Below are 23,820 nucleotides of genomic sequence, written 5' to 3' on the forward strand. Positions count from 1 at the left end.
CTTACAAGGTCTTCCATGACAGTAGGGTAGTTATGAGAACCCATCCTAGTTTCCTGTCAAAGGTGGTTTCTGATTTCCAAATTAACCAGACTATTTCGCTCTCTACATTTCTCCCCAAACCTTCCACGCCAGCTAAAAGAGCTCTACACTCTTTAGATCTAAAGAGTTCTAAAATTCTATTTGGATAAAACAAAAGACATTAGACAATATGATCATTTATTTGTGAACTATGGACCAATGAGAACAGGCATGACTGCTTCCAAACAAACTATTTCTACATGGATATTTTTCTTTCATTGTATTTACCTATCAATTAGCCAATAAGCAATTGACTGCCAGACCCAAAGCTCATTCTACCAGGGGCAAGGCAGCAACAACAGCTCTTCTGAAAAATGTCCCCATCTCCGAAATCTGCAAAGCAGCGACGTGGAGATCAGTACATACTCTCACAAGACATTACTGTCTTGATTCAGATACTAGAGCAGACACCCAAGTGGGACAGGCCTTGTTATGAAACCTGTTTAAATGAACTGGTCAACTGCTGTGGCTTAATCTAGCTTTGTCCGCAAAGGAACGGGATGGGCTTGCTACTTTATTCAGTGCTTAAGACTATTGATGAGGATCCCTTGGAAGAGAAGGGTAAGTTACTTACCTGTAATCCTAGTTCTTTTCCAGGGGAATCGTCAGAGCTACACAACAACTATGTGTAGTATTTGGAGTCTAACAGATTCCAGGTCATGCAACAAATGTTCGCTTATGCCGCAGGGGTGGTCAGGGAGCTGAAAGGCTAATTTACAAGGCTGAACCCAAGCCAAAAGGTCATTTCTACTCCATGTCACCGTCTTCAGGATGAGTCTAGGGACAAGGCTTCAAAGAAAAAACAGAAAAAGCATAAGCAAGACTTCTAGCCTTTCTCCTTGCCTTTCTCCTCTGAATCTAATTGATCCTTAAAAATATGCATCTTAAGTTACCCAGCCCATTTTCAGATTTGCAGCTGGTTGCATCCTCCAAAAATGTTCCTATACCTCCACCTCCCACTAATGCTTTCTGTCCCCGCAAGGCCTTCGAGACCACCAGACACACTTTTGCCTGTAGGTTTGTCCTGCTCTGACTGACCCCACTTGGAGCCTTCAGCGCTGTGCCAGAGCCACTTATTCCTTGTGAAAGACCTCATTGGTTGTCATTGCACTTGCTCTAGCGATGTTGATCCAGACTCCACTGATGATTCAAGCTGTGGAGTTAGACCCTTCCTTCATCAGCTATAATCTATGTTACGCTTTGCTGTTATTAAAGCGCAGTCCTGTTGAATACTGTTCCTGGCGGCTCCACTTTCGGACGTCAGTCATTGGTGAGAACAGTGACCCTTTTTGGTTCTGATCCCATAGCCCAAGTAGCACCATGACATGAAGATGACTATAATGAAGCTGACAATTTGCTTGCTCCAGAATATACTAATGCAGGACTTTACCTGCAGAACAACAGTAGTCTTGAACCCTCACCTGAGTGATTTGTAGTCCCTTTATGGTCCTCTTACTGAGATGTCTAGGCTTCCTTGATGTACATATTAATTAATGCCACCCAGTTTTTTGTTGAGAAGGCTGATTTTGCTGTTGAGAAGTTTTTAACTAAGTGTGCAGTGGCACGTTTTTTGGGCCTGACTTTTCCATCTCACACGTTTAACTAGCAACATCGTTTTTTTCAAGGTTAAGCCAGAGATTTGCTTTTTGTTAGTACCAACTATTGTAGCAGTCGGATAGGCCACACAGAACGTTTAGACATTTTAGGGGCAAAAGTGGTGCAAAGTGCAAATGACAGCAGCAGGCTTCTTTCTTACCCAGCAAAGCACCAAAACCTCTTTAGTTCGTTCTTAGGGAGAGCGTGAGAGTCCAAAGGCAGTCTTAATAACTTACTTTGTGCTTAACTGAAGTACAGTTACGTTGAATCTACAAGTCCTGAAAATTGTCCAAGTTGTTTGTGCCCCATCCTGATAGGATTCTCCATTTCACAGTCTCAGTGTTTCCATGGATGATGCACAAGTACTCACCAGGAAGGTGTTGCCCTTAGTCACCAGGACACGATTGAAAAAGTATCAAGAAATGTTCCTTCAGAAAGAGAAGTTCTAAATTATGACCCCTATTCAAGTCTTACTGGCCTGACATTGCTAGAGAACTAGATGATACTGTTGGATTTGCAGGTTGCGGACTTTCATTTACCAGTCTTTGAGTTATGTTGGAAACACAACTTTTGGGTGAGTTCCACTCTTTCAAAGTGCATTCTTCCCTTTTGGCCTAACATCGAGCTCTTTCGGTCATGTCAGTGATTGCTGCCCATCTTCGCTGTTTGGAGATGCAGTTATTCCCATACCTCGCTGACTAGTAGATAAAGGCTCACCCACTTTAGCTTTTCACAGACTACCTGCAGAGCATGATATCACTTTTTTTAACCTGGGGTACTCCATGACCGTGCCCAAATCATACCTCCAATCCACGCTGTGGACATTCAAGCCTTGATGTACCTGCGAAATGCCTCTCGTTTCCATATTGATAGGACTAAGAAGCACCACATTGTTAAACTGTTGGTTTTACCAGTAGAGAATGCAAAGGCAATCCAGGAGCTAACCATATCTCCTTGGGTTGCCCTCTAAATTAAGCTGTGTTGTGCCGTGGCTAAAAATGATCCTCAAATAGGCCTGAGGCCTCGTTCCACCAGAGCACGGGCTGCTACTTCGACCCTAGCTTGGAGGGTTCCTGTCTTGGACATTTGACAGACCTCTACAAAGGATTACGTCTTTACTTTCATCAGGCACTACTGTGTCGACTCGCAGGTCTGCAGGAGGGACATTTTGCAAGTTGAGTCCTACAGGACTTCCTCAGATGCACCTCTTTTTGGCAAATGACTGCTTTGATGTGGACAGCGTGGATACTGATTCAAAAGAGAATGAGTCTGTGGGTTGCTCGCTTTCAGTAATGCTGTTTTTGGTTGATATTGTACCTACCTGCAAATTCATCACCACCAAGTAGCACATCAGTCTTGTCAGTCCCATTTCCACATCTGAGGGTGTTGAAGGAAAACTGATTTCAGCGTGCAGCATTGGCATTTAGGGCTGATAGTACCACCTACCAGCATTTAGGTGCTATTGAAGATTTTCTGCATTTAGTCTGGTGCCCGAGAGGATTCAAAAGGTGAGAAATCCAACAGAATGAATTTTATCAAAGGCTAGCATCTTATTCTTTACTAAACGATTTACCTACAGTTGATTGTGGAAAGTGTTCTAATTTTAAAGGTGCTTTTCAGCACCATGAAATTTGTTATGACCGGTAGGACAGGGTCAAGCCCAAATTTGAAACCATGCAAACAGAAATTACCAATAGAATTTGATGCAGCTGCTACCAAGGAATTAGCCAACACTACTTCACTGGCACTGAACAGCAGCCCAGTTCATTTGTATACTCTATTTCTCAGCCAAAGTAATTTTCGTGCCTATATCAGCTATGTGATGGAGAGGGAATAATTCATTGGGCTGAATATATGACTTACAATTAATCGGGTAGAACCCTGCAATTAAATATTTAAACGTTCAGTTTATCATATGTTCAGTCAGTAAGCCAAAAACATACCACTCATTGGTCAGTTGTAAAAACCATGAAACATATTCATCTAGTCGACTTTACATGCAATCATTTTATCTCTCTGAATTTCTTAATTAGCTAACCTAATTCAGACACAATTGTAATTAAGTATAGCTCAATGCATGTTTTGCTGTCAGGGTTTTTGTGTGATTCCAGGAGGATAATGCAACATAAAATACATTTACAACTTGTAACCATAATTGTTAGAACTATTAAATAGAACATAATCAGGAGAGTGAAATTGACAACCAAACGCATTTCTCTGACAATAAGAAAACCAGCCATTCAGTCTATAGGGGCCCAGGTTCTGCTCATTTCCTTCCACGCACGTTGAGTATTACACCAGCATTAAAAGTGTTACACACTACCCTTGGAGACAAATTGTTTCAAGTTTATAAATTAATATAGTTCTCTGTTTTGCTAAAATGTTATAGGGTATAACATCAGAAACCAGGTATTCCATTTAATGTACAAGGCAGCAATAACATACTACTGTATGGGAGTGTTCATCCATCATCCTTGAACAGAATTTGAAAAGATCTCAGTTTATACAGATTATAGTGGATTCTTAGCAATGAGGTCGAATATGAACAACAAAGGGCAATGTGTGTGTGTGTGGTACTTTTTAGGATAAATCTTTCTGAAATGATCAGATAATTCAAGTGTAGGATAAAGGAGGCAAAATCTGTTAGTTAATTAGCAAAATACATCTGTAACAAGTTTTTATAGCTGACGAAATTAACAAATAATACATTGACCAGTTTTGTAAAATATTCGGGCAATCAAACACTTGTACAGCATCAAATTAATATTTACTAATCATAGAACCATGAATCTGAAGTGGCTGGTATGAAGTGCAGACCCACTTCATATCACAAAATATTCATGAGTTAATTGCCAAACCCCACCCCCACTCCCTAAGGCTGCAGGAAGTCATGGTGTCATTAAATATCTGGGAGGTAAGCCCTCTGACTTTTCCGAGCAGGCCTGTAGAACAAGTGCTGTGCAGACGAGTCTGGCTCTGATGTGTGTTTTTTGAGACCACTTGTCTAAAAGTGGGAACCTGGACATACCATTTGATGGCAAATCACCATGTGGTAGGCATGTGCACTTAAGAATATTAAAACTGGCACATATACAGCCCAATTGCAGGGACTAATTCAACAGAATTGTCCACAGATCTTTCAGTTTGTCAGAGGTAGAGGCCAACCCTCCTATCAAGGATATTGCATGCAACATTACTAAGACTATCAAGTACAGCTGCGCAGTGGACATTACAGGCTTTTTCAGGATTCATAGACACCTTGTGGCCTAATGCCGAGGTGTCTAGGGACCAGTGGGCAGAAAAGGTCCCTACTACTGCTAAAGAGGAATGAGCAACCACGCTAGAGGTTGTGGAAGGCAGAAAGGAATTATTACTTATAATTATGGGGATAAGGCAATCTTTTAAAATTGACCCAGCAGTACCTGAGATAACTAAAAAAGCACTAACCATTCCAAAATATAAAACATGATTACATTATATGCCAACAACCCCAGCCTCATACACTACCAACCCACTTCATGCCAGCATCCACCAAGCATCACAACCAGTTATACAGCCGTCAACTCAATATCATATACAACTGCTGAATATCCAGTGTATGTGTGCGCGCGCACACACACACACACAGCACTCCCCCACCCCCCTGGAATATGGCCACATACCACCTATCACACAAGAAGACTGCTATGTAAAAGGTTTCTAAATCCAGCAGCATAGCTATGTGACCAACATCAAATAATGACACAGCCACCATCCTATACTAATGCACACACCGTTGTAACACACACACCCAGACACAAAGGTACACACAACCATGACACAGCAAAACACACTTATGTGCCAACATGGTGATATCAAACAACCACTGTTTATCAGTGCTATACATTGACTGTAAGAAGGCCTTCATGCAATCGCAAATAGTTCATTTCAATGAATGACTGTCTCAAACACATCATAATGCAAGTTTACTTCAGTAATGACATAGGAGATGTAGGCACTATCATTTTATACCATTGATATGTATGTATGGTACCAGAAACCCTCAAAGGTACAGCACACATCGAATCAACTCACATCATACACCCGAGGCTCTCCTCCACCTGCAGGCTCCTGCCTGCACCTCATCCCTGGTGGTCTAGTGGCCATCAGCAAGTAAATATCTCTCTCTAGCTCTCATCTACTCTCTCCTTTACTCCTGCTTCGATACTTCTGTGTTTTTTTCTTTCACTCCTACTTTTGTTTTTTTTTCTTTTTCTGTCATTTTCTCTCCCACGCCCTGCTCCTGCCTATGCGGCCCTGTCCCCTACCCCTGGCAAAGCGCCTTTCCCAGCCTCCCAGCTGACTGGACCCCCTGCACCTCCCCCCCCCACTTTAATTGGGGGCTGCAGCAGGTGCGCTGCTTGTGCACCAAAGGCAAGCCCGTCTGCGTCTGTCCGTGCTTAGACTGCGCCCAGCACCAGGAACCGTGGATCTCCGTCAAGCCATCCCCTAGCCAGCATCCATTACAACACCATGACCCTCCACCGCCTTAACACCGGATGTCTAATTCTACTGCTGCACCACATCCCCCAAAGACACCCACGGACCTTTTTCGTGCAGGAACTGCAACTTCAGTGCCGGCCACAGCAAGCAGAAGGTACTTCCCACACCCGGAAACACCAGCACCCACCACACCCCCATCTACTGCCTCCTCCTGAACATCCGCTCCCTCCTCAAGCATACCACCAAACACTGGGATTGGATCAACATTGCCTTCCTTACCAAGACCTGGACCAACCCCACCTTGGGACCAGACATCACAATCCCGGACGGATGCAGCATCCTAAGGAGGGACCAGCCCTCCCGCCCGGGCGGAGGAATCGCCATTGTACACAAGTCCTCACTACGTATCAAGGCCAACTCAGAAGAACAGTGCACCACCATGGAACACCTTCACTTCCTGGTCCACACCGATCACAACTCCTCCATCCTCGGCACCCTGGTCTACATATGACCTGGCCCCCATCCAGCATTCATCTACGAAATTGTAGACTTCTCCACCCCACAGGCCCTGGCACCCGATGAGTACCTCCTCCTCGGCGACCTGAATTTCCACCTCGAGGAACACAGCAGTCCAAACACTACCGCTCTACTCGACAACTTCGCCACCCTCAGCCTTAGACATCACCACGCCCACGCATGTCTCAGGACACACACTGGACCCCATCTTCACCTCAAGCAACCAGATTACCATCGAGACCATCTCCATCCCAGACTGGACCGACCACCGTTGCCTACACTTCACCATCTGCGCCCCCAGGACCCACCACGGGAAATGGAATGAAATAACCAACGAGTAACTCACCACAACTCTTGCCAAATCCCTCCCGCCTCCCTCCGATGACGAAAACACCGCAGTGTGCAATCAACGCATGGATCACCGAATGCGACGCCACTCCAGCCCACCTCCGTCTGACATCTGCCAAGCGCATACCAAAGAAAGCCAGCTGGTTCAACACCAAACTCCAAGAATCCAAATGCACCTGCAGGGAATAGCCAAACCAGCAAAAACATTGCCTCCTTCAGATTAAGAACGCATCAACTCCTCCACACACAACATGAAGAAAATGTTCTCAGTTATCAACAAGTTCACAAATCCCCCCTCTGAAGCCACCAGCATACCCCTCTTCGCAAGACCTCTGTGACAGACTTGCTACCTTCTTCCACTGCAGGATCCAAGACATCTACGACCGCTTCCTCCCGGAAAACCAACCCAACACCAGAACCTATGACTGATTTCTACCCCCCCCCTCCCCCCCCTTCCAGAACCCACTCAGACAACCACAGCTGGTCCACACTCGCAATGGTGGAAACAGAAAGCATCATGAACAGCCAGTCCGAAGCCCCCACGGACCCTTTCCTGCAACTCATCTACATCAGAGCCACCACATCCATCGCCCTGAGCACCGAAACATGATAAACCGCGCCATCGACATGCACTTTCCCCCTGGACTGAAAACATGCCGAAGTATGCCCCTTCCTGAAGAAACCCTCGGCCGACCATCAGAACTACCCTACCTGGCCAAAGTACTGGAGAAAGCCATCAACACACAACGAAAAAATTTCATCGAGGTCAACAACTCTCTGGACAGCTCCCAGTCCGGGTTTCCCAGCAACCACAGCACGAAGACCGCTCCTCTTGCAGCTACAGTTGACATCCGATCACTTGTAGACCGCGGCCACCCCGCAGCACTCATACTCCTCGACCTGTCAGCTGCCTTCAACACGGTCTCCCACAGCACACTATGCTCCACACTCCACGACCTAGGAATCTGCGGAACAGCCCTGAAATGGACCCACTCCTTCCTCTCCAGAAGAACTCAGAGGGTCAGGGTCCCTCTCTATACATCTAAACCCAAAGGAGTCCGCTGCGGAGTTCCCCAAGGATTCTCTCTTAGTCCAACTCTTTTCAACATATACATGACCCCACTCGCAGCCATCGTCAGAAGCCATGGAATGAACATAGTGTCATATGCTGATGGCATACCACTCATAATTTCCCTCACTGAAGACCTGGACATGACCAAAAGGAATTTCCACTCAGGAATGGAAGCCGTCACCACCTGGATGAGCGAAATCTGCCTCAATATCAACTCTGACAACTCTGACACCTTAGCATGGTATAACTCCTGGTGGCCCACATCTCTCAGCACAAGCCTAAGCGATTGAGCACGCCCGCAACCTACGCATCATCCTTGACTCCTCCCTATCTATGACCCGTCAGGTAAACTCAGTCACCTCCTCCTGCTGGCACACCCTCCACAATCTCTGGAAAGTTTTCAAATGGATACGAGCAGACTGCCGCAGGACAGTCACCCGCACCTTAGTCACAAGCAAGCTAGACTGCGGCAATGCTCTCTACGATGGCACCACGACAAACATCAGAAAGCTTCAACTCATCCAGAACGCCGCCGCCAGACTTGTCCTCAACCTCCCACACCAAGAACATATCTCTCAGCACCTGATGGCCCTCCACTGGCTCCCAATAGAAAAATCACTTCCAAGCTACTCACCCACACGTACAAAGCCATACACAACGTTGTACCGGCCTACCTGAACCACTGCATCGCATTCCACACCCCCGCCAGATCCTTCCGCTCTGCCCAGCAAGCACTGGCCACCATGTCATGCATATGGAAAACCACCGCCAGAGGAAGGCCCTTCACCTACCTTGCAGTAAAGAGCTGGAACAACCTACCCCTGCACCTCTTACAAAGCCCATCGCTCACTATCTTCAGGAAGGACCTCAAGCTGTGGCTCTTTGAATGAGGCTTTGTCTACACCCCCGCCTCCCCTGTGCCTTGAGACCCTCTCGGGTGAGTAGTTGCGCTCTACAAAAACGGATTAATTGATTGCTTGAACCAGACACCATTATTCATGCACACATATATCAACATATTCCTGAACTTCCACCATTATATACCAATATGCCAGCCATCATTCACCCAAACAGCCATCATTTTACAATACCTAAAGCTTCACTTGAAAAACGTTTATCACTCAGTCATAGAACCTCTGACATTCTTATGAGCAGAAGTTTCTAATGGATAGTTCTAACCACAGTTTCCTCACCTTGTAAATTTTACCCCAGCCACCAGACTGGATCCAGAAAATTCAAAAGCAGTGCTCCTGCCGACCGATAGGGGTGCCTTGTGACTGCATCAAACCCGTTCCACTCCAGTAGTGACAAACAGATCCGCATATAAGCGACATTCGTGTATGCTAATGTCAGGTCCTTTCTTTCAGATACAGATCCAGAACTTCACCCCCTCCTTCAGTTTCTGAAGTGTTTTTCTTCTAAAACTTTTACAGTGTGCAAATGTCACCTCCTAAAATGACAGATTTTAAGCATTGTGGGGATTGTCGCAAACAGATGTCTGTGACACATCCCCATGAGGTGCTTGGGTTTGTTGTAGGACTCCAAGGCCTTTTATAACTGTGCCCAGATAAACCCTAAATTTGTAGCAAAATAAGGGGACAACCCTGTAACCCTTGGACCCGGGTAAATAAATTTATGAACAAACAGTCAGTGCAGGGGGGAGTGTCAGCCTTGACTTCCCCTGCGAAGTTTACTCATCCAAAAGGTGAAGCACATAAAAATTAATTATATAAAGTATTTTTTATTTCTTCGTTAATTTACTCTAGTCATTTAATAAATCCTTTCTTATTCAGAAAAATACATATCATGAACAGAATCCGTATATAATGTCCAAGGTAAAATAAAACGCTTAAAAAGACTGAGAATCAGGTTCTCCTACAAGGTGACTGCGCGTGCAAAAGTGAATAAGTGAAAACTGCATCTGTGTTATTTACAAATATGTACACCTCAAAATGTGGCTCTTAAATAGTTCATTGTTCAAATAATGCAGCATCCATTGTTTGCATGTCATAAATCAACAGCTATGTATTTCGCTACAGTCCACATTGAATTATTGTTATTTCACCCCTTACAGTAAATCACTTACCAGGTCATCATCAAGACCAAGGAATACAGTAGGATGCACCTAAAAGAGAAATATGAATCAAACACCTTGAATCACATGATTACAACAAGGCCCAGGACCTTGATTGAATGATTTACCCAGTGCTGCTTGGTCCCATTAGGAATGCCTTCCCCCAGTGGACCAAAGCAATTATAAGGCAACAAAAGCATACAACGGACTTGCCAACAAAGCGCTTACGTGAGTCAATCACCTCAGTCATGTTGGAGAACAACCATCAATGCATTCCATGTCACTGTAATGAGCTTGAACTAGATATGAAACAAGGCCTGTATGGGGTATACAAATATAGAACATGTACCCTTCAAGTTATCCGTCACTTATATATACATTATGTCCTATTCATGATCTGCCCATACATAATTTCCGAACCTACCCAAAGGTCACAGGTGCGTAACATGCCTTCTCAAGTAAATAAGGAATCCCCGTGAGGTGGAAGAAATCCTGGCTCACAAGGCGTCTAATTAAATATTCACATCGATTTAGACTGTTCATGAATCATTGTTATCCAGTTCAGAAAAGACTGGTCAATTCATGCCAATAATAGGTCTCCCTGGTGGATCAATCAACCTCTTGTGTATCTTGGGTAAAGTATATATCACAGGTAATCTAGGATGTTCTTTATTTAGGAACAGGTACTCGTTGGTGCTCAAAAAACCCTGTTCCAATCCATTCTTGGTAATCATTTTTACCTGATGTGCTGTTGTGGTTATCACTGATATTATTGAAGGGTGTATGCGCAGTGGAGCTGCCCTCATTGCTAATGATCCCCCAATTCCTTGGTGATAATAGATTATATATAATTAGACAGTAACCTTTCCTAAGGGGTTTAGTCTCCTACCTTAATCACAGGAGTTATTGGCAAGAATGGGCCTCTTTTTCTTTTTTGTGCCCGCCTCACCCTGACTGAGAAAATCACTTGTGTGAGATTTAAAGGTTGCTTGAGGTTGCAGACTATTTTACCTTTCTTGTGCTGAATTGGATAACAGTGATTCGTTAGCAGTCCACAGCATTGTGAATATTTATTGGCATGAATGGGCCGGTCTTTTCTTCTTTCTTTTTTTTTTTCTTTTTATGCCTTTTTCACCCAGACTGTGAGAAAATCACTTGTGTGAGGTTGGAAGGTTGTTTGAGGTCAAATACTATTTTAGTATTCTTACACTGAATTGGATAACAATGATTTGTGAACAGACTAAAGCATTGCGAATATTTATCTTTACCGATTCCGGCCCCTAACGGGCTCCGGGTTCACAATGTGCATGCTACGTGCGGCTGCAAAGCTTTTTAGCTAGCGTTTTTTTACACTTGCCATTATTCATTCTTCCCCTATTTGTCAACGGAATCCGTGTTTACGGGTCTGGAAGAGAGAGGTTCCGGCCAGTTGACTTAGTCCAGCTAAAGGGGTTGCAGTGAGTAAAACGTGGTATATTTGGTATTCTGATTTCCTTCATGTTGCAGATGCTTTGACTAGTTATAACTATACACTAATTTTTGTTTTCTTGCCTGGTGCAATCCAAGTTTTATCTGTGATGTGGGGTACCTGTAGTTTATGTGATATGATAAATATACGTTTTCGGAAAGTAAATATGTGGCTTACATCTAACGCTTGGGGAGACATGATGTAGGTATCCTTTGATCAGACGCCTTGAGATTCAGGATTTCTTCCACCTCACGAGGATTCCTTATTCACTTGAGAAGACATGGTATGGACTTGTGACTTTTGGGTAGGTTTGGGCAATTATATATTGTACATCATAAGTAGGACATGATGTATGTATTCGTGGTGGATCATTTAAAGGGTACACTTTTCATACTTGTATACCCCATGCATGCCTTGTTTCATATCTAGTTCATGCTCATTACAGTGGCCCGGAAAGCAGTGATGGTTGTTCTCCCCGATGAGTCTGAGGTGATTGATTCCCATAAGCGCTTTGTTGGTAAGTCCGTTGTATGCTTTAGTTGCTTAACAATTGCTTTGGTTTCCTGGGGGGGGAGGGGGTCAAGCACCGCTGTGTAATTCATTCAATCAAGGTCTTTGTCCTTGTTGTAATCTTGTGAGTCAGGGTGTTTTATTTATATTTCTTTCTTTTAGGTGCTTCCTAATGTATTCCTTGGTCCTGATGGTGACCCGTTGGTAATTGATTTGCCGTAAGGGTCGAAACATCGACAACAATTCAATGTCCACTTTAGCTAAATACAAAGCTATTGACTTATGACATGCAAACAATGGATGCTGCATTATATGAACAATGATTTATTTAACAGCCACATTTTGACATGTACATGTTTGTAAATAACACTGATACACTTTTCAATTATTCACTTTTGCACTGCGCCATCACCTTGTAGGAGCACCATATTCTTAGTCTTTTTAAGCGTTTTATGTTTACCTTGGACATTAGATGTGTATTTTGTGCGTGATATGATTTTTGTGATTAAGAAAGGATTTATTAAATGATTAGAGTAAATTAACAAAGGAATAAAAAATCCTTTATATAAATAATAATTTGTATGTGCTTCAGCTTTTGAGTGGGTAAATTTTGCTGTGGAAGTCGAGGTTGACACTTCCCCCGCACTGACCTTTTGTTTGTTCATAAAACAGATAAACCCTAAAGCCACTGTGAGAGCGTATAGTGAAGCTCTACATAATAAAGCAACAGGTGGTCCTGCTTCTGACTGAAATGTAAAGTGAGGATGCGCTCCCAAAGTTGTGCCCTAAACAGATCCTCTTCACGGTCAGAGACTTCAGGTAAGTGTAAAAAAAAACATAAGAAGTCCAAGCGGGACTTGGCCACCACTCTAGTCCTCCAGAGAAGGTGCAAGGGTGTTACTGTGACTTTAGGTCTTGCTCCCATTCCAGTGCGGAGGCAGTTCCATTCCTGGACCCAAAGTGTCCTGTGTTCCTAGGTCCATTCAAGTCCCAGCAGCTTGAGGCTTTTCAAGAGGCCACCCTGCATTTGTTGGGCATGCTTCCAGCTCCCTCTAGTGTGTTCTCAGGCCCAAAGGATCCACAGGGACTCCCGGTCTGGTACTATCAAGGAAGGTTCACCCTTGACACCATCTAGGCACCTTGAGTCTGCTTCTGGTTTTGTACCAATGTTGGTTTGCTGAAATCTGCACCAGTTCCTCGAATCTTGACACTGGCACTAATTCCACTGTTGCAGGAATAAGATCTGCAGCCCATTTTGGTGTTCGACTCCGAGCTAGTGTTGTTTCCACCAGTCATGATGTGCAGGTGGCTATATTAAATCCACCTGACTCACATATTTCCACTGGTGCTCTGTCATGCACAGACATTACACCAGCCTTTTGCCCATTGCTAGCCTTGTGGAGATGACAGTGGTGGGAATGGCAAAGAGTTTGTCTCACCCTATGATGATAACTGGTATATGAACCTAGAGGATGCCAATGGGCTGGACACTTCACCCAGTACTGGACTGGTTTCTCCCCTGGGCCAGCAACAGAGAAAAACACTTATTTTGCTACAGTCAACAGGAGGACTGCTGAGATTCTTGACCTCCACCTCCTTATTTTGGTAAAGACAAATGTATTGATAGAGGTTCTACAACTTGGCCAGGCACAGCCTAAACCACTTTTGTCCCTTTTGCCCTTCAATTAAGTCCTCACTGACTCTTTGCTGAGCATTTGAGCTAAAATGTATTCTGGCTCCCCAGTCAATCGACAGGTTGCCATAGATGTGCTCCTGGAGACCAGGACTTCTTAAAACTGCATCCAACCCTTAAGTCAGATGGCACAGGCATCCACCAGTAGAGTAAACCCTAAATCCTTTCCAACTACTTCCCCTGTCAATGAATCAAAATGGGCAGATGGTGTGACAAGTGTATGTTCTCTTCAGCCAGCCTTGCCTTAAGGTCAGTTAATGCACACTGTTTATAAGGTAGCTACATCCACACACTACGGACAGGGTTAGTGAGATCTTACCTGTGGTCCCAGAAGACTTATGGGCTTTCTTATCCCAAACTATACATGATGCTCGGGATGTGGCCAAATTTGTCGTCCGCTCGGACCTGGACACCACAGGATGTCTGGGTAGGGCTATGGTAAACTAGTATGGTGCTTAGTCGCCACACCTTGATAAGGTGCACTGACTCTGCTGCTGATGTCTTTGTGTCCTTGATGAACAATGGACGTGCCTTTTGATGGCTCCCTCCTGTATAGTGAGAAGGCAGATTCAACCAAAGTGCATTTTAAGGAGAGCTGAACCAAGGTCTGCTCTTTGGGCATTTCAGGTCTAATCAAACTAATCTAGATGTCCCTTGTAAGTTAAATACATCTATTAATGATTTAAACCTTTACCTGACATCTTGTATTACAGAATACATAAGGGAGAGTGGCAGACATTTTTTTTGGATTAATTATTAATTTATATCTGGAAAACAATTAACATACAGATACCCTAAATATATTCCCCTCAGGGTTTAATGATAGAACCCATCAGACCTTTCTTCTAAAAACATGGACACAAAACTTATAGACAAACTTAAAAGCCCAACACGGAAAAAGCAAGCCCAAGCACCAAAGGAGCAAGTGTAAAAGAAATGGCACCCTCTTGTTACAACATGAGGATTAATTCTCTTCCTGAATCCCAGTTCAATGCTGCTGTATAGAGCTCTTCTTTTGTTGACATTTCAGTCCACCTCTTTAACTGTTTTCTCGAGACTTTCTTCAGAACTTGATGTAGGTCTAATGATCAGAAGGTGCTTTTCACATCTAAAGTGATGTCTTTCGCAAACTCAAAGGATCTTATCAGACACCAACCCCTAGCAATTTCTCTCTTTTTGCAAATATGCCAGGGTATAGACTTCACCACCTGCACACCAGGGCTTTCAGCCCCTTCGACGTTAGGTCAGTGCCACCAGGTGCAGTGCTAATCTCATTCTTCAGCCCTTTTGTCCAGAACATCCAAGCCCATTTAGTGCACCCTCACCAGTGCACAACCATCCTGCAGGAGGCAGGATCAGCCTCTCTTCAGGGATGGCATCAACATTACATTCGACAAATGGGTCCTGTTAATTGTCCAACGGAGCTATGCCCCTCCATTTCTTTTGGACTCCCCTCACCCGCTATCTACATCAGACTACTTCCTGATTTGCAACACTTTTCCACCTAAACACTGTGATGCCAGAGTGGGACTTTAATCTGGCTCTCAAATTTCTCACATGTATCTCTTTTGCGCCAATGCACAATTGTCCATTGCGCCTACTCATTCTAATCTTCCAGGTTGTAATAACTTATAGATGCTAGGTGAGTGAACTTCAGAACCTTTCGGTCCAGCCTCTTCAGACCACCTTTTTCCCGACAAGCTGGCATTAAGGACTCAAGTTGCGCTCCTACCAAAGCTGGTAATGCCTTTTCATGTTAAGCAAACTATCACCCTTCCATCCTTCTTTGCTCTACCGCATCCCTTGAAAGAGGAAGACATACTCGTTTGGACCCCAGGAAAGCACTCAATGTGGACATTGATCGTACGAAAGAACATTAGGTGGATGGTCAGCTTTTTATGGGATTCTCTTGGGCGTAAAAGGGCAAAGTCGTGCAGAAACAGACCACCTCTCTATGAATATTCCTCTGCATTAGGATATGCTATGCATAGGCTAAGAAACAGCAACAAGGCTGCTACGACTGCCTTGGCAGGTGTAGCCTGTCCTGAATATTTATAGGAAGCTACATGGGCATCAAAAGCACACATTAACAAAGCACTACTTCCTTGACAGTCAGGCTCATCAAGCTGAATCCTGCAGGATTTTAGTCTGAGCCATTCCACAGATCCACCACCGTTGATGGTATTGCGTTGGTATCTATTCACAAGATGTGTTTGAGATCATGAGCCGTATGTTGTGGGGCTTGTGTTGTGGTTTGTGCAGCCTACCACACTGGGGTTTCCCCCCCTCTATCTGTGTCCACATCCTGAGGATGCTGCAAAAAATCTTCAACCGGCTATCAGAGAGTACTAGGAAAATGGTCACATAGGCCCCGATAACCAACAGACTTGACTGCAGCACAACATTCTAGGCAGAAATCACCAAACTGCTCCTGGACAGGCTCTGAAGTTGCTGCAAAACTCATCCTCAGCCTATCTTGCCGCACCCACTTCACCCCATACCTCAAAGAGCTTTACTGGTTCCCTATACACAAACACAGTCAATTCAAACTCCACAAACACACACATCCAAAACATTCTCCGGTATTGGAGTATCTTTCATAGATTCACATGCTTGAATCACTCCCATCGTCGAGGTGGGAGTCTCACAGTACATTCCAAAGCAATCGAAGTAATTGAACATAGCCTACAATGGCAAAAGATGTTGACTTTAATTGCTTATCCACATCCTTTACAAAGAACCAAACTCCGGCCAATCAGGCAAAACCACCACTTAGAACACTCCCAACAGAGGCATCTTCCCTCAGATTTTCTACTACACATTGTATAAAAGGGAGTCTCCCTGAGCTCTGCTCACTTCTTCAGATTTGGCTATAACCAGATTTCTTCAGCTGTATTCCTGTATGTCAGAACTCTTGACGAAAGAACTCTTTAGACCTTGTGAGTCCTGTGGTAAGAAGAGGCTGCATTCGGAAGACCCTCATAAAGAATGTGTATACTGTCTTCATCCAGCCCACAAGGTAAGACTGTAAAGTCTTCAGGACTTTTCTATTAAGACTCTCAAAGATCGAGAGGGAAGACTTTTGATCTGGCTTCAAAAGCGTAAAGCTAAAACTGTGTCTGTTTCTGAGAAGGAAGATAGTGAAAGTTCTGTTGCCTCACTGCCAAAATCCAAAAGGAGAGAGAGGTCACACCATAGGTCACTTGAGCGGCACAGTAGGCCTTAAAAAAGACACAACATGAGTCTTTAAAAAGCTCCTCTCAAAAGGGAAACGAAGGAAGAATAGATTCTAAATCAGACCTTACTACATCATCTGTAGTAGTGCCATTAAAACCTGCAAAGTCCTCATCTGAACCAGGATAGGGGAAACTACAATAACTGGGAAAAACGTTGTCATCGACGATAACTGTTAAAAATCGTCAACAGCATTAAAAATTAAGATGTTGACCATCAGCCTGTCGACGGCTGTCTCTGCAACAATGACTGCACAGTTGACGACCACACTATTGACGAGGCATATATCCACACCTTTGATGACACCCTCGATGAAGACTTTGTCGACAGAACCATCAATAGCACAAATGGGTGAAAAGTTATCGTCAATAACAAAGCTTAAGAAACCACCCATGCTCATTTTGACCACGTCGTCACCACCGTTGACATTGTCGGCAAGACTGCAGTCTACACCAGTCATTTTGCATCCAGAACTTACCTCACCCAGGAATTTCACTGTTGCTACCTAGCCACTTGCTAGATGTTGACTATGAACAAGGCCGTTTTGGTACAGCTCATATGAGTTGCATGTAAAATATCAAGATGAGGATGCTGATGGAGATTATTATGAACCTGTTTACCAAGGCCAACAATATATTGAACATCCATGTCAATATATGGAACATTATCAGCGCCTAGCTCCTTCAACACCACAGAATATGGTCCAGGTTCCACCTGCCTTAGTCCAGAATTAACAAAGCATGTTTCAGGACTATTATAAGCAGTTTCCAGCACCAGCATGAGTGCCGTCATCACCTGTAGGTGCACCAGTACTTATGCTGTTGCCAGCTACTCCATGGATGACTCCAAGGACACACATTGCCATAAGGACACACATTGCCATGCCACCTCGGGATGATCCATCATCATCATCATCATCATATGAAGATGATGAAGATAAGGAGGAAGGTGAGCTTTAACAAACAAATAAGACCATTACCTAATTGCAACGCCTTCTCCAGCACCACAACTGGTGGATTCTTTGCCAGAAGTTGTTGGTGGGTTTCGCACGCTAATGGAAAGAGCAGCCACATGTTTTCAACTCCCAATCGTAATTAAACAATCTGATTGTTTACTGTACGAATTTAAAGAGCAGTCATGAAAAACAGTAAAGGCAATCCCTATAGTATAAAATATGCGGGATGAAGGACTTAAAATAATGAAAACGCCAGTTACTGTAACAAGGGTTCTTTCACAGATCGACAAAAAATATATAGCTTCCGAAGACCCTCCTGCTTGTCTCATAGGACATCCAAAGCCAGTATTTTCCCAAGCTGCAAAACGCAGCACAAAAAATCTGTCCCCTCCAATCTCTACCCCACCTGACAAGGAAGGCAGACGCCTTGATAATATTGGAAAAAGATTATCACCATGTCAGGTATGCCTTTCCGAGCAGCAAATTCACTGGCAGTTTTGGGTAGATACCATCACCAGATTTGGTCAGACATCACCATTTATCTGAATTTCTTGCCAGAAGCAAAAGTGGAGGCAAAAATGATTCTGCAGGAGGGGGAAGGATCAGCATCTGAAATTATAGACTGCAATGGACATTCCGACAGTTGGCAAGATCAGCTATTCTGAGACGTCAGGACTGACTCAAGGGTACATCGTTTCGATAAGAGGTTCAGACAAAGATTTTACATATGCCTTACAAAGGCGGAGCTCTGTTGGGTAAGAACATAGATGATGCCTTACAGGCAATCAAGTCAGATACTGAAACCGCTAGGTATTTGAGAACTCTCCAGTTCTGAAAAACACCCTTTCGTGGAGCCAGTGGGCGAGGAACGTATTCTTTTTGAGGAGGATACCGGAGGTGTCAACTATACCAATCTTTCCAACAGCCCTTTCAATCTCCCTATCAGCAGAATCACCCATATTGAGCACTACTTCCACCAGCATATTTCAAACAAGGAGAAAACGGACCGCTTCAGCCAGAGATATTAGCAGGAAGCAGTTGCAACTTCTTCAGAGCACCATTGAGAAAGCTCACTATGGACAAATGGGACCTTGATCTCATCATATTTGGCCATACTCTGAATATCATCCAAGTTCCACCTTATACACAACCAAAAAAAAAATCCTTGGCTCCTCATCTTCATCTTCTTTGCAAGGAAACTTTGGGTACGTTTGCTAAGTGGGGGGAGCAGAGAAGAGGTCCCAAGTGCACAAAAAGGAATGGGCTTCTACTCTTGTTTGTTCCTGGTCATCAAGAATTCAGAAGAATGGCGCTCCATTCTAGGTCATAGAAAGCTCAACAAGTACCTCAAAGAGCAATCGGTTTCTATGATTACCCTCCAGGAAATTCTCAATCTCCTCAGTCTCGGGGATTTCATGACAAGCCTCAATCTCCAAGATGTCTATTTCCAAATTCCCATCCAACCCAGGCATCACAAACTCCTCAGATTCACAGTAGCAGACACTGGCTTTCAATTTAAAATGCTCCCATTTGGTCTCAGATCCACTCCTTGGATATTCACAGAATGTCTTGTGGTAGCCTATGTGCGGCAAAAGGGCCTTCACATTTTTCCATATCTCGATGACTGCTTGATAAAGGTGCTGTCTCTTCACCAAGTGTCTATGGCTACAACAACATTCCTTCAGATGATTAAAACCTTGGCTCACTGTAAACTATCAATAGTCTCTGCTCTCCCTCAGTGAGGAGCAATTTTCAAGGAGCAACCCAGGACACATTGCAAGACAAAGCATTCTTGTGCACAGACAAAGGTAAATCTCTGCACTGGCCAGCAATCTTTTAAGAAAACAGTCCGCTTCCGTTCACCTTCTCAAATCTCTTCTAGGCATGATGTCATCGTTCATTCCCCTAGTTCCATATGTTGTCTAAAAATGAGACCTCCCCAGAAGAATCTAGACACACAATGGCTTCAAGTAGCCAGCTCATTCGACATCATTCAGATCACAAAAGTAATGAAAAGAGCTCTCACTTGATGGATGAATCCTGACAATCTCATCAGGATTGACGTTCCTTTCCCTGATTTCGGATACCGTCATTACAACAGACTCTTCTCAAGAAGGATTGGGAGCCCATCTACAGGACCTTCAGATAAAAAGCACATGGAGTCTAACACAGTCACAGAAAAATATCAACTTTCTGGAGCTCAGAGCGATCTCTCTTCTCTTCAAGCTTTCTTACAGAAAATACAGGGCTAATCGTTTTTGATAAGAGCAGACCACACCACCAGCATGCATTATCTTAACAAGCAAGGGGGTACGAGATCTCAAGCTCTTTCAAGTGAAGCACAAAGCATCTGGAAATGGGCATTGGTGCATCAAGTAAACATAAGAGCGGAACATCTTCAGCATTTCCCGGGTGGCCAACAACTGCTTGCCAGATACTTTTAAGCAGGACAAGTCAGAATTGTCACTAATGTAAGTTGAATCAATCCTTTGTCAACACCGTATTCCAACGATGGGGCAAGCCAAACCTGGATCTCTGCATCACAAGACAACAAGAAATGCTGGTTTTATGCACACTCGGACCCTCAAAAAGGGTTGTGGGAGAATGCCTTTTTTGAGAAGATGGTCCAGGATCTGTGAGTATGCTTTTCCCCTGATCCCTCTTATTGCTAGGCTTCTCAGGAAAATGAAAAGGGAACCCTGCTGGTTAATAATTATTGCTCCACAATGACTTAGACAACACTGGTTTATAGAGTGTCTACTGTTGTCAGAGGACAACCACATCCAGCTGAAGTCTCAGAAGGATTTATCAATGAACCACGGGCAGATCCTTCATCTAAACCAGACTTCTCTGGTTTTATCAGCATGGCTCCTGAACACAAGTAGCTTCAACACTCAAATCCCACAGGAGTACAGGGATAGTCTCACGAAGGCCAAAGCTGAAGATACAAAAAAAAATGATTTAAACTGAATTGTTTTTGCTTATGGGGTCAAAGCTCAAACATACATCCTATTCCATCTCCTCGTGAACAGATGTTACCATACCTCCTTTCTCTCTCCACAGCAGGTCTGGTACACTATCTAATTAGAGTACATCTGGCAGCAATTACTAGATACACGAGGACCACAGGATCTCCTTCTCTATGGTCAAACAGGTTAATCACACAATTTTTTAAAGGGCTGTTCAGAGTATTTCCCCTGATAGTCGCCTCCACCAACAGGGCAACTTAACACTGTACTAACGCAACTAATGAAAAGCCCCTTCAAACCTATTCACAGGACGGATCTCAAGTTTTTAACATGGAAAATTGCTTTGCTTCTAGCATTAACTTTCGGAAGAAGAGTGAGGGAGTGAGCTCCAGGCATTCACAATTGGGGAGCCTTTTTTGCAATTCAAAAATAATACTTTAATTCTTTGAGCTAATCTCAAGTTCATACATAAAGTGCCAACAGATTTCCATCTCAGTGAGCCAATTGTGCTCCAAACTTTTTTCGCAAATCCACAGGGACCTTCTGAAATAACTTTACGTACTCTTGATGTAAAGAGATGTTTGAAATTGTTTGTAACATACATAAAATCTTCGCACTACGGACCAGATATTTGTGACATATGGAAACCATAACATAGGAGGTCCAGTGACTTGAGCCACCATAGCAAGATGGATCGCAACAGCCATACAATTCTACCAATCTAAGGCTGGTAGGCCTTTGCATCAAAAGACTAAAGCAAATTCTACGATAGCAGTTTCAACAACGGCAGCTCGGTTCGCTGTAGTTCCTATTAGGAGTCTATGCAATGCTGCCACTTGGAAAAACAGACATACTTTAACGCAGCACTGCTGTCTGTGTGCGGCTCACCACAATGATGCAGCTGTGGGACAGGAAGTACTTTGCATCTTTTCCTATAAGGTGAGCCTGGTATTAATAAATGTGCAAATTTGTACCCACCATACACTATTTTGTTCATGCATACTTTTATTAAACATTTTTATAGCTGTTTGCTATTCTGATTCAAGCATCTGAATCTATGAAAGATTCCATTACTGGAGAATGAGAGTTACAGGTAAGTAACAATTTTTTTTACCCAACACATGTCTGCCTGCCTCAACAATCGCGTATAGTTCCACCAACCTCCCAGTCACCTTCACTCATCTTGACTTTTACTAGCACATGTACCCTGTATACACAACAATGGAGCTAGAGGCCGCGCTTTCTTGTATCTCTACCCCATAACATGAAATGACCTCCCACATCACATCAAATCCTCCTTAGCGCTTCTCGAGTTTCGCAAGAAGCTAAAGACCTGGGATTTCAAAAATTCTCCACTGGGAGGCAGCCTCCTACCCATCTGCGAAGCACCTGGATATCCTCAGATGTGATTAGCGTGTTATGAAATTGATATAACTTAACAGAATATGCTATCACATAAGAATGCTAGTATCAGTACTGTTATCTCAGAAATTACGATCACTCTGTAACTCAAAGTTCAAAACGCCCAAAAAACATTCCTGATTTTAGGAATATCGCTAAGTATCCCTTCTCACCTAAAAGAAATAGAGGAGTAGAAAAATATTATCATGAACTTGCAAGCAGGCAAAATAATTTGACATACTGAACAGTCCACATTTGTTACAAGCGAATGAATTTTCTCAGCCGTCATGCAGCCTCATTATTCAGATTATCCTTGAGGTTAATTAAGATCTTGTGCAAGGGGGGGCAAAATAAATACATCATGCTTTAATTATAATTTATCTTGGGTGCTTACCTGCTTCTCAGCAGGTGGTGTCAATATGAAGTAAGACACTATGGCCCTCTGCCGCCCGCCAAGGTTGAACCGACCGGCGGCCGCCAATGCAGCCGCACTCCCGCGGGGTCTATCATGAGATCCCCGCTGGGCCTATTGTGAGATCCACGCTGGGCCGGCAGGTGGAAACCTGGTTTCCGCCCGCCGGGGATCTCGGCTGCAACACGAGAGCCGGCTCCAAATGGAGCCGGCGGTGTTGCGCCTGTGCGACGGGTGCAGTTGCACCCGTCGCGCTTTTCACTGTCTGCCATGCAGACAGTGAAAAGCTGCATGGGGCCGTGGCAGGGGGCCCCTGCACTGCCAGTGGCATGGGCAGTGCAGGGGCCCCGTGACTCCCCTTTCTGCCAGCCTTTTCATGGCGGTTCAAACCGCCATGAAAAGGCTGGCGGGAGGGGGACTCGTAATCCCCTGGGCAGCGCTGCCCTTGGGGATTCAAACCACCGGGACACAAGTGGCAGGAAACCGCTGGTCCCGGCGGTGCGACTGTGGCGCTTCGCCCGTATTTGTAATTCCCCTGGAAGCACAGCCAGCCTGTTGGCGGTGCTTCCTCCAAAACAGCCCTGGCGGTCAAAGACTGCCAGGGTTGAAATGACACCCTAAGATACTATGGGCCTGATTCCAACTTTGGAGGACGGTGTTAAACCGTCCCAAAAGTGGCGGATATACCACCTACCGTATTACGAGTCCATTATATCCTATGGAACTCGTAATACGGTAGGTGGTATATCCGTCACTTTTGGGACGGTTTAACACCGTCCTCCAAAGTTGGAATCAGGCCCTATATGTGGTGGTGATTAGCACATTTCTTTTTAGTTCTTGTATTCTCTGGATCCACTTTGGCACAGCCTGTAGGAAACTATACATCCATGATTGCAATATTGTGTATCATCCGAGTTTCACCATTTAGTAAATGTCCTTGCTATGTGCCACTTACTTCATGTTTTTTATTTCATTGTGTGTTATACTTGAGTTATTAATTGAGCATTTTAAT

The 23,820-nt window shown here is 44.1% G+C and overlaps 1 protein-coding gene across 3 annotated transcripts in view; it reads left to right on the forward strand.

Moving 5' to 3' along the window:
- The window catches only part of RABEP1 (rabaptin, RAB GTPase binding effector protein 1), a 749,444-nt gene that overhangs the window by 279,606 nt on the left and 446,018 nt on the right, over window positions 1-23,820 (forward strand). The gene's annotated exons all lie outside the window — the stretch shown is intronic.

Source organism: Pleurodeles waltl, chromosome 3_2 (genome assembly GCF_031143425.1).
Source record: "Pleurodeles waltl isolate 20211129_DDA chromosome 3_2, aPleWal1.hap1.20221129, whole genome shotgun sequence".
NCBI lineage: Eukaryota > Metazoa > Chordata > Amphibia > Caudata > Salamandridae > Pleurodeles > Pleurodeles waltl.